The sequence below is a fragment of the Dipodomys ordii genome, unplaced genomic scaffold (genome assembly GCF_000151885.1).
Source record: "Dipodomys ordii isolate 6190 unplaced genomic scaffold, Dord_2.0 Scaffold42, whole genome shotgun sequence".
In the NCBI taxonomy this organism is placed as follows: Eukaryota; Metazoa; Chordata; class Mammalia; order Rodentia; family Heteromyidae; genus Dipodomys; species Dipodomys ordii.
The window spans coordinates 1,945,658-1,956,918 of NW_012267258.1; positions in this window are offsets into that span (position 1 = coordinate 1,945,658).

Sequence of the window (11,261 nt, forward strand, 5' to 3'; positions counted from 1 at the left end):
TGAACTCTGGGCCTGGGCACTGTCCCTCAGCTCTTCAGCTCAAGGCTAGCGCTCTACCACTTGAGCCACAGCACCACTTCCAGTTTTTTTCTTTTTGCGTATGTGGTGCTGAGGAATCGAATCCAGGGCCTCAGGCATGCAAGGCAAGCGCTCTACCACTGAGCCACCTTCCCAGCCCAGTTTTCTTCTTTTTTTGTCAGTCCTGGAGCTTGAACTCTGGGCCTGGGCATTGTCCCTTAGCTCTTCAGCTCAAGGCAAGTGCTCTGCCACTTGAGCCACAACACCACTTCTGGTTTTGTGGTAGTTAATTGGAATAAGTGTCTCATGGACTTTCCTGCCCAGGCTGGCTTTGAACTGTGATCCTCAGATCTCAGCCTTCTGAATAGCTAGGATTATAGGTATGAGCCACTGATGCCTGGCAACCATATTTAATAACCAATCCTCAGGCTTATGTTATAGCATGGCTCAAACTTTAACTTCATTTTGACATAGTCTGTCTGGATGGTGGCATTTTGAGTCTGTTTCTGCCTTCTTGCTCTGGCTAATAACCCTGGAAACAAAGTTCCAAAGGTATTTTTGCCTTGGAATAATAGACAACCCATTTCATTGGTATCCATAGGAGAGATTTAACTTGCATAGATAATCCTAATCTGTAAAGTGCCACCATCCAACTGGGAAGCAATAGACCTGTTAGAAGCAAAATCCCAAACAGTGACCTTCTCTTAATGATGGATTGTCACATCCTGTCTGTCAGCCTCTTCACTGCATTATGCACTGGAGGGAATATTAATGAGCAGTTAGGGCTGGGTGCCCTACAAAAGTGATGTCTGCAGAAATGAGGCTTTCTCGTCTATATAGTCAATCACCATTTCTGTTTAGAAATAACATTAATAAGATTTGGGTAAAAATCAGATACCAAGAAAGAACAGCTGCTCAGAGAGGTGATTTTAATTGTATAAGAAATTACACATCATATTCAGAAAGTTCTTGTGCAACTAGAAAAAGTAATTAAACCATAGAGGTAATAAATAATTTAATAAACCACATTCACAAATAAATGTAGTTTCATAAAGGAAGTGTATAGATTGGCCAATAGACATTTGAAAAGAACTTCAATATCCCTTATGGTTAAAGAATGAAAACTAACAAAATATTGTACCATTTTTTTATAGACTGGAAGAAATCATAATGTTTTGTCAGTCCTGGGGCTTGAACTGAGGCCCTGGGCTCTGTCCCTGAGCTTCTTTTGCTCAAGGCTAATACTTGAGCAATAGTGCCACTTTCGGCTTTTTCTGTTTGTGTAGTACTAAGGAGTTGAACCCAGGGCCTCATGCATGCTAGTCAAGCACGTTACCACCAAGCTACATTCTCAGTCCAATGTGAATGTTCTTCTACTTGATTGTTCAAATATATCTAAGTTGGTGTAATTTCCTCAAAGACAAATTTGAGGTGTGTCTATTAAAATTTTTAATGCATAAGTCTTTTGAACTAGAAATGCTACTTTCTATGAGCACAGCATAGATGTTTGCTTATTATAGAAGTGTATACCTCAGGTAGGCATCATAAAAGCATATTCGTTGTAGTCTCTTTCTCCCTCTTTCTTTTTTTTTTGTTGGTTGTAGAGCTTGAACTGTGGGCCTAGGCACTGACCCTCAGCTCTTCAGCTCAAGGCTAATGCTCTACCACTTGAACCACAGTGCCACTTCTGGTTTTTTGGAGATTAGAGACTCACAGACTTTCCTACTGGGGCTGCCTTTGAATTGTGATCCTCAGGCCTCAGCCTTCCGAGTAGCTAGGATTACATGCATGAGCCACCTGTGTCTGGCTCCACCTCCCCCCGCCTTTTGTTTGTTTGTTCTTTTTGGGTCCGGTCATAGGGCCTGAACTCTGGGCCTGGGCACTGTTCCTCAGCTCTTCAGCTCAAGGCTAGCGCTCTACCACTTGAGCCACTGCGCCACTTCTGGCTTTTTTTTTTGCTTATGTGGTGCTGAGGAATCGAACCCAGGGCTCTGGCATGCAAGGCAAGCGCTCTACCACTGAGCCACCTTCCCAGCCCATCCCCTCCCCCCTTTTGTTCCAGTACTGGGTCTTGAACTTTAGGCTTCAAATTCTCACTCAGCCTTTTTTTTTTTTTTGGGTCAGTCATGGGGTATGAACTCTGGGCTTGGGAGCTGTCCTTGTGCTCTTCAGCTCAAGGCCAGTGCTCTACCGCCTGAGCCACAGCACCATTTCCTGTTTTCAAGTGGTTTATTTGAGATAAGAGTCTCACAGACTTTCCTGCCCAGGCTGGCTTTGAACCTTGATCCTCAGATCTCAGCCTCCTGAGTAGCTACGATTACAGGCGTGAGGTACTGGTGCCCGCCTCACTCAGCCTTTTTGCTCATGGCTGGTGCTCTACAATTTGGGCCACTTCATTGCAGTCTTGTTCATAATAATGAAGAACCCAAAGCAACTAAACAATAGCTGTTCTTTGACAGGGGCTTGGGTCAGAAAATTATTAAAAATATTATATGCTAGGCACCAATAGCTTATGGCTGTAATCCTACTTAGGAAGCTAAGATGTGAGGATAACAGTTCAAAGCCAGCTGTGCAGGAAAGTCACTAAAACTCTTCTCTCGAATTAACTACAAATAGCCTGAAGTAGAGCTGTCACTTAAGTGGTAGAGCAGTAGCCTTGAGCAAAAAACTCAGGGACATCCCCCAGGACCTAGTTCAAACCCCAGGACTGACTAGAGAAAACAAAACAAAACACTACAGAGTGGTACTGAAAGGTTAAGTAGGCCTTTATGTCCTGAGATGAGAATATGATAGAAAATAAATAATTGCTGAGAAGCACATTAACAGCCATTGTAGTTAAAACAATGTATATATGTATGTGATGTGTGTTAATTTATCTGTCTCAGTTTTCTCACCTGTAAAATAGGCATCATAATGATAGGTATCTCATGAGTCACTGTAAAGATAATATTTGCAGAGGTCTTAGAACATTGTCTGACACACAGTACTATGTATTTCCTATTGTTGTCATTACATGTGGGACATATCAGAAAATTTATACTCCATTTGGCAGAAGTTACTTTGAGAAATGAAATTGTCTTGAGGGAAGAGGCAGGCAAGAACACAAAGAGACTTCTCTTTCTTACCTTGTATATTTCCACATAAATGGACATGATGATTAGGCTCATCCTTTGACAGTCACTCTGGCCAGGAAACCTAGACAGTGAACAAAATGGCAACTCTGACTTTGTACACCTGTTGAGACCTGTAGAAATGAGGTAGGTGAAGAAAGGTGGAAGTAAGGGAGGGAGATAGAAAGGATTCTAACATGGAGGCTGACTGATAGATTCTATCATGACTGCCGACTTATTGGCCTAATTAAATATTTTAAAATTTTAAATTGAGCTAGACATAGTGGCAGCACAGGCCTAAATCCCAGCCCAGGAAGATGAGGTCAGCCTGGATTTTATATATAAAGAGACCTTGTCTCAAACAAATGTGAAAACTTAAGTTGCTTAAGAACCTTACGACAGGGGCTGGGAAGGTGGCTCAGTGGTAGAGCACTTGCCTTGCATGCTCGAGGCCCTGGGTTTGATTCCTCAGCACCACATAAGCAAAAAGTAAAAAGCCAGAAGTGGTGCTGTGGTTCAAGTGGTAGAGCGCTAGCCTTGAGCTGAAGAGCTGAGGGACAGTGCCCAGGCCCAGAGTTCAGGCCCCACAACCGGACCCCAAAAAAAAGAAACATTTACAACAATCAACATTTTTCTGAACTTAGCCTTTTTATAATTCACTAGGTTATGTTCATTTAAAAAAAAATTTTTTTAAGTGATGTGTGATCAGGCACCAGTGGCTCATTTCTGTAATTCTAGCTATTTAGGAGGCTAAGATCTAGAGGATCATGGTTCAAAGCTAGCCTAGGCAAAAAAGTTCAATAGAGACTCCATTTCCAAAAAACAACCTTTTTGTTGTTGTTGTTGTTGGTCATGAGGCTTGAATGAGGGCAATCTCTGAGCTTTTGTGCTCAAATCTAGTGCTGTACCACTTTAAGCCATAGCACCACTTATGGTTTTCTGGCTGGCTTTGAATTGCAATCCTCAGATCTCAGCCTCCTGAATAGCTAGGATTACAGGCGAGAGCCAGCAGTGCCCAGCACCTTTCAACATTTTTATCCACCTCTCCTGACCTACCTGTTTCTTCACTTTTCTTAATTTTGTAATTCATTTTTCTAATAATTGTAAAATAAATTTATTTGTGTATTTATTGTTACTAAAAGGTAATGCAGCAAAATGCTGATGGCTTACGCTTATAATCCTAGCTCCTCAGGAAGCTGAGATCTGAGGATCACAGTTCAAAGCTAGCCTAAGCAGGGAAGTCCATGAAACTCTTATTTCCAATTAACTACCAGAAACTGGAAGTGGTACTGTGGCTGAAGTGGTAGAGCATTTGCCTTGAGGTAAAGAGCTCAGGGACAATGCCCAGGCCCAGAGTTCAAGTTCTATTACCAACAAAAAAAAAAAAAGGTAATGCACAGAGGGGTTACAATTACTTGGAGTACATTTCTTTTTGGACAATGTTATCCATTCCCTTGCTCTCCCAGTTTTTTCCTCCCATCCCCACCTACAAGTTATATAGTATCTGCTCCATTTATTCACCATTTATCCCTCCATTTCTGTGGTCCTCCCATACCCTCCCAAAGACACACAAATATACAAGAAAACAACAACAACAACAAAGGAAAAAAAAAACCACTCTTGTTTTGGGGCTGGGAATGTGGTTTAGTGTTAGAGTGCTTGTCTAACATGCATGAAGCCCTGGGTTCAATTCCTCAGTACCATCTAAACAGAAAAAGTGGGAAGTGGTGCTGAGGCTCAAGTGGTAGAGTGTTAGCCTTGAGCAAAAGAAGCTCAGGACAGTGCCTAGACCCTGAGTTCAAGCCCCAGGACTAGCAAAAAAGAAAAAGAAAACCTGTTGTTTCCATTTCCTAGAATTGATTTTGATATAAAATAAAATGTTTCATATGGGGCTGGGAAAGTGGCTCAGTGGTAGAGTGCTTGCCTCACATGCATGAGGCCCTGGGTTCAATTCCTCAGCACCACATACACATAAAAAGTCAGAAGTGGCACTGTGGCTCAAGTGACAGAATGCTAGCCTTGAGCTGAAGAGCTCAGGGACAGTGCCCAGGCCCAGAGTTCAAGCCCCACCACTGAAAGAAAGAAAGAAAGAAAAAGAATTGTGGGCCTGGGTGCTGTCCTTGAGCTCAAGGCAAGCACTCTACCCTTTGAGCCACTCCACCACTTCTGGTTTTCTGAGTGGTTAATTGGAGATAAAGAGTCTCACAGACTTTCTTGCCCAGGCTGGCTTTGAACAGTGATCCTCAGATCTGAGCCTCCCAAGAAGCTAGGATTACAGGCATGAGCATCCAGCTATTACATATTTCTTTTTTTTTTTTTTTTGGGTCTGGTTGTGGGGTCTGAACTCTGGACCTGGGCGCTGTCCCTCAGCTCTTCAGCTCAAGGCGAGCGCTCTACCACTTGAGCCACAGCGCCACTTCTGGCTTTTTTCTTTTTGTTTATGTGGTGCTGAGGAATCCAACCCAGGGCCTCATGCATGCAAGGCAAGTACTCTACCACTGAGCTACCTTTCCAGCTCCTATTACATATTTCTTAAACATACAAGATATCAAGGTCTTACTGCTCTCAAACAATGTGTTAGGCAATGCTTTGCATTTACTTCCTTTTATGTTAAAACCATCCTGTAGGGCAAGTTTATCATCCTTATTTTACACAGAGGGAAGCTGAAGCACCAGAAAGTGCCATACATGTAGTGAGCACTGGAATCAGAATTTGAACTAGTTGTATTTATGCTTTATAATCCAGCCTCCAAGTAACCATAGTGAGAAGGTAGGTGATACATGCTCTATCAGGAGGACACTGAGTTTTCCAGGGACCTTCAGTGATCATTCATCAGCTAATTTGCTGACTTCATTTTCTCTACTTTTTAAACTATTTTCTTTTTTAGTTTCACTTGTTTTTTGTGCCCTGGGGATTGATCCTAGCTCTCTCCATGCACAACATGGACTCTATCACTGTAGCTTCATCCTCAACCCACAAACTATAATTTTTTTGTTGGTTGTGTTTGTACTCTGGGCCTGGGTGCTGTACCTGTCAGCTCAAGGCAAGCACTCTACCACTTGAGCCATAGTGCTACTTCTGATTTTCTGGTGGTTTATTCAAAATAAGAGTCTCATGGACTTTCTTGCCTGGGCTGGCTTTGAGCCATGATCCTCAGATCTCAGCAACCTGAGTAGCTAGGATTTCAGGCATGAGCCACCAATTCTCAGCTAATTATAATCTTAAAAAATAAGTTCTATTACATTTAGTTTGTATGCCATATAATCCACCTATTTTAAGTGTGTAATTCAGTGTTTTCAAAAATATTTGAAGAATTGTTTAGCCATTTCCATAATCAGTTTTACATTTTTTTTATTGTGAAAATACCGTATAGAGGGGTTACAATTACATGGGCAAGATAATGAGTACATTTCTTATCAAGCATTGTTGCCTCCTCCTTTGTTTCCCTTCCCATCTCTTCCCATCTCCCCCACCCCCAGTTTTACATTTTTATTACCGCCTAGGAAGAAAAGATCTATAGTTACTAGCAGTCAGCCTTTTTCTTCTTTCCCCAGTCTTACCAACAGCTAACCTACATGGTTGTTTTGATTGTCTCTTCATTAAGTGGAATATTTTCAAGGTTCATCTGTGCTATACTATGTAATAGCACTTTATTCCTTTATTATGACCAAATTATATTCCATTGGGGGATATACCACATTTTTGTTTATCAATGCATTAGTTGATAGACTTTTGGTTTAGTCATACTGTTTTGTCTGTGGGTAATGCTGCTATGAATATTCATGTCTAGGCTTTTGTATTAGACATGTGTTTTTATTTCTCCCTTGTTTGTGTGTATGTGTGTTTGTGTATATGTGTGTGTATGGAGTGTGTATATGGTATGTATGTTTTGAAATAAGGTCTCACTAGCCCAATCTAACCTCCAACTTGAGATCCTACTGCCCCCACCTTCCAGGTGCTGGGATTACAGCTGTGTACCATGCTTAGATTTACTTTTATTTTTAATTACATTATTTTAAGTAATTGCACATAATTATTGCATGCAATGTGAGAATTTGATACATATTCACATTTCTATTGAACATAAGCTTACACATATATTCAAATATGTAGGACCACAATTGCTGGATCATATGGAAACTGTTACTTTTTTTTAAACTGTTACTATAAGGGTGATGTACAGGTAATGAACATATTTCATAAATCAGGTAATGAGCATATTTCGCTTTGGCCAGTGTTACCCCTTCCTTCACTCTCTCCCAGTTTCTCACACCTACCCCTCCCCAGAAGTTTCAACATAGTGTCTAGTGAGGGACTGGAAAGTGGCTCAGTGGTAGAGCACTTGCCTTGCATGCATGAGGCCCTGGGTTCGATTCCTCAGCACCATATAACCAGAAAAAAAAAGCCGGAAGTGGCACTATGGCATAAGTGGTAGAGTGCTAGCCTTGAGCTGAAGAGCTGAGGGACAGCGCCCAGGCCCAGAGGTCAGGCCCGTGATCGTACCCACCCCCCCCCCAAAAAAAACATAGTGTCTAGTGAGTACCACTGCTACATTTGTTCACCCTTTGTGGAAACTTTGTTTTTAACCTTTTGAGGACCTGCAAGGCTATTTTCCAAAGTAGATGTACCATTTTAAATTCCTACCAGCAGGAATCTCTCCACATCCTTGCCAATATTTGTCAAAGTACAGTTCTCTTAAGTATCCTCCACAATAAGAAATATTTTAATATTTTAGGGAGGTGGAATGTAGCTAAAGTGGTAGAGCATCTGCTTAGCAAGCCAGAGGCCCTGGGTTCAAACTCTAGTACTACAAAATGTATGTATAAAATCATTGGTTATTGTGGCATATGCCTGTACTCCTATACTTGGGAAGCAAAAACTGGGAGGACTGTGATTCAAGTCCAGCTTGAGCAAAGAACAAGACCTTTATCTTAACCAATGAAAGGTCGTATAATGCATGTGGGAAGTACAAATAGAGGATAATAGTCCAGGCTTGCCAAGATATAAAGACCCAACTTGAAAAATAACTGAAAGCAAAGCAAAGCCAGCTGGCTAGCAAGTAAGCAAGCAAGCAAAGAAAGAAGGAGGAAGGAAGGAAGGAAGAAAGGCAGGCAGACAGAAAGAGAGAGAGAAAGCGAAAAAAAGAAAAAGAAAAGTAATTCACATTTCTATTTAGTTTACATACATGTATAAATGATGAAAACATTTGGTAAAGTCAGATTCTTACAAGAAACAGAAGCAGGAGTTCTAGGTCAACCTGGGCTACCTACCAAAACCCCATCTCCAAAATAAAACAAAAGCTTTATAAAAGAATATTTAGGGGCTGGACTGGTGGCTCAGTGGTAGAGTGCTTGCCTTACATGCATGAGGCCCTGGGTTCCTTTCCTCAGCACCATATACACATAAAAAGTCAGAAGTGGCACTGTGGCTCAAGTGACAGAACACTAGCCTTTAGCTGAAGAGCTCAGGGACAGTGCCCAGGCCCAGAGTTCAAGCCCCACTACTGACATAAAAATAAAATAAAAATATTTAAGTTGGGAGCCAGGCACTGGTGGCTCACTCCTGTAATCCTAGCTACTCAGGAGGCTGAGAACTGAGGATCGCGGTTCCAAGCCAGCCTGGGCAGGAGAGACCGTGAGACTCCTATCTCCAATAAACCACCAGAAAACCGGAAGTGGCGCTGTAGCTCAAGTGGTAGAGCGCTTGCCTTGAGCTGAAGAGCTGAGGGACAGCACTCAGGCCCAGAGTTCAAGCCCCACGACCGACAAAAAAAAAGGACTAGTGCTTGACCACTTGAGCCATAGAGCCACTTCTGGCTTTGAGTGGTTTACTGGAGATTAGAGTCCCATTGCCTTTCCTGCTGAGCTAGCTAGCCTGGTGATCTTCAGATCTCATCCTCATGAATAGCTAGGATTACAGGCATAAGCCACCACGCCTGGCTCACAGGCTACTTTTAAGGGGAACAGATTTTCTTTTTCTTTTTTTATGTTTTTTGCCCCAGTCCTGGGGCACTGTCCCTGAGCTTATTTGGCTCAAGGCTAGCACTCTACCACTTGAACCACTGTGCTGCTTCTGGCTTTTTCTGTTTATGTGGTACTGAGGAATCAAACCTAGGGCTTTATGCATACTTGGCAAGCATTCTACCACTAGGGTATGTTCCTAGCCCATGGAAGCAGATTTTCTTACACAGGAAAATTTGAATGTCAACAGAAAATTCAAAGTAGAATATGTAAAAAAAAAATTTCCTCATTTAATGGAGAAATCTTGACTAGTCACTTCACAGTTATTTAAATGAGGTCTTCTTGGGCCCTTTTCCAGACTTGATGAATCAGAATTATGAGATAGGACCTGGAAACTAGTATTTTGTTTTTATGTTTTGGTTTGGTTTGGTATTGGGACATGAACTCAAGTGCTTTGTGCTTGCTAGTCAGATATTCTCCTACTTGAGAGTCAAACCCTTAGCTCTTTTTGCTCTGTTTTTTTTTTTTTAGATAGAGTCTGGCTTTTTCTCTGGGCCAGAGTGGACTTGGATATTCCTATTTTGGCTTTTCTTTTTCTTTTTTCCTGAGCTGAGGATTGAACTCAAGGCCTTGCACTTGCTAGGCAAGTGGGTTCCATTGAGAGCTAACTCCTGATCTTCTTATTTAAACTTCCTATTCAAGCCCCACAAATGACAAAAAAAAAAAGGTTAAAAATAACTTGGATGACACACACCACTAAGCCTAGCTATTGGTTGAGGTGGGAATCTTGAGAACTTTTTGTATGGGCTCACCTTGAACTGAGATCCTCCTTATCTCTGCCTCCTGAGAAGCTAGGATTATAATCATGAGTCACCTGCAGTGCCTGGCCTAGAAATCAGTATTTTAAAGCAATTTCTCAGGTGCATCTTATATATACTAAGTTTAGGAACTTTTGAATTGAGATTATTTTCCCCTCCCTCTTATTTCCTTTCATTTCTAGAATTACTATTTGGCTTTGCTACCTTAAAGCATTTAGCATTTGTTAAAAAACAAATACCTGAATTATGTCAACAGAGGAAGCTGACTAAAACAGTCTATTTTATGGAGTTCAGTTTAATTTACCTGAGTGGTGGTAAAGACCTTTATATTTTTTGATGCTATGAAATGAAAATGATTTCCTATAATTTGAGAAGATATATTTTGCAATAAACAGACATAGTCTACTATACTGTTTCATTTTCTTTTCCCCCAAAACTCTAGCATATAAAAATATTTGAATACAGTAAATGATATGTGTGTGTGTGTGTGTGTGCACGCTAGGGATTGAACTCAGGGCTGAGACACTATCCCTGAACTTTTATGCACACTACACGCAAACCACAGGTTCTCTTCTGGCTTTTTGTGGTGGTTAAATGGAGATGAGCGCTTCATGGATTTTTCTGTATAGGTTGGCTTTGAACCATGATTCTCAGATTTAATCTTTGGATTAAATTTGTGTGCCACCTGTGCCGGTCAACTTCTAGCTTTTCAGTAGTTAATTGGCAATAAGAATCTCTCATGTCTGCCTGGGCCAGCTCTGAGCCACAGTTCTCAGATCTTAGCCTCCTGAATAGCTAGGATTACAGGCATGAACCACCAGTAGCACGCAGCTTGAATAAGTAATTATTTTTTGCCAGTCCTGGGGTTTGAACTCAGAGTCTGGGCACTGTCCCTGAGCTTCTTTTATTCAAGGCTAGCACTCTATCACTTGAGCTACATCGCCACTTCTAGCTTCTTCTGTTTATGTGCTACTGGGGAATCAAACCCAGGGCTTTATGCATGCTAGGCAAGCACTAAGCCACCTTCCCAGCCCATTTTTTTTGTATGTTAACAACACTGTATTTTAACTCTCAGAACAGTCTCCGGCATGAAGGAAAGGATTCAAAGTATCAAAAATTATTTGTTCAAAGCCGGGCGCTGTTGGCTCATGCCTGTAATCCTAGCTACTCAGAAGGCTGAGATCTGATGATCACGGTTCAAAGCCAGCCAGGGCAGGAAAGTCCGTGAAACTCTTATCTCCAATAAAAACCACCAGAAAACTGGAAGTGGCGCTGTAGCTCAAGTGGTAGAGCACTAGCCTTGAGCTGAAGAGCTGAGGGACAGCACTCAGGCCCAGAGTTCAAGCCCCACGACC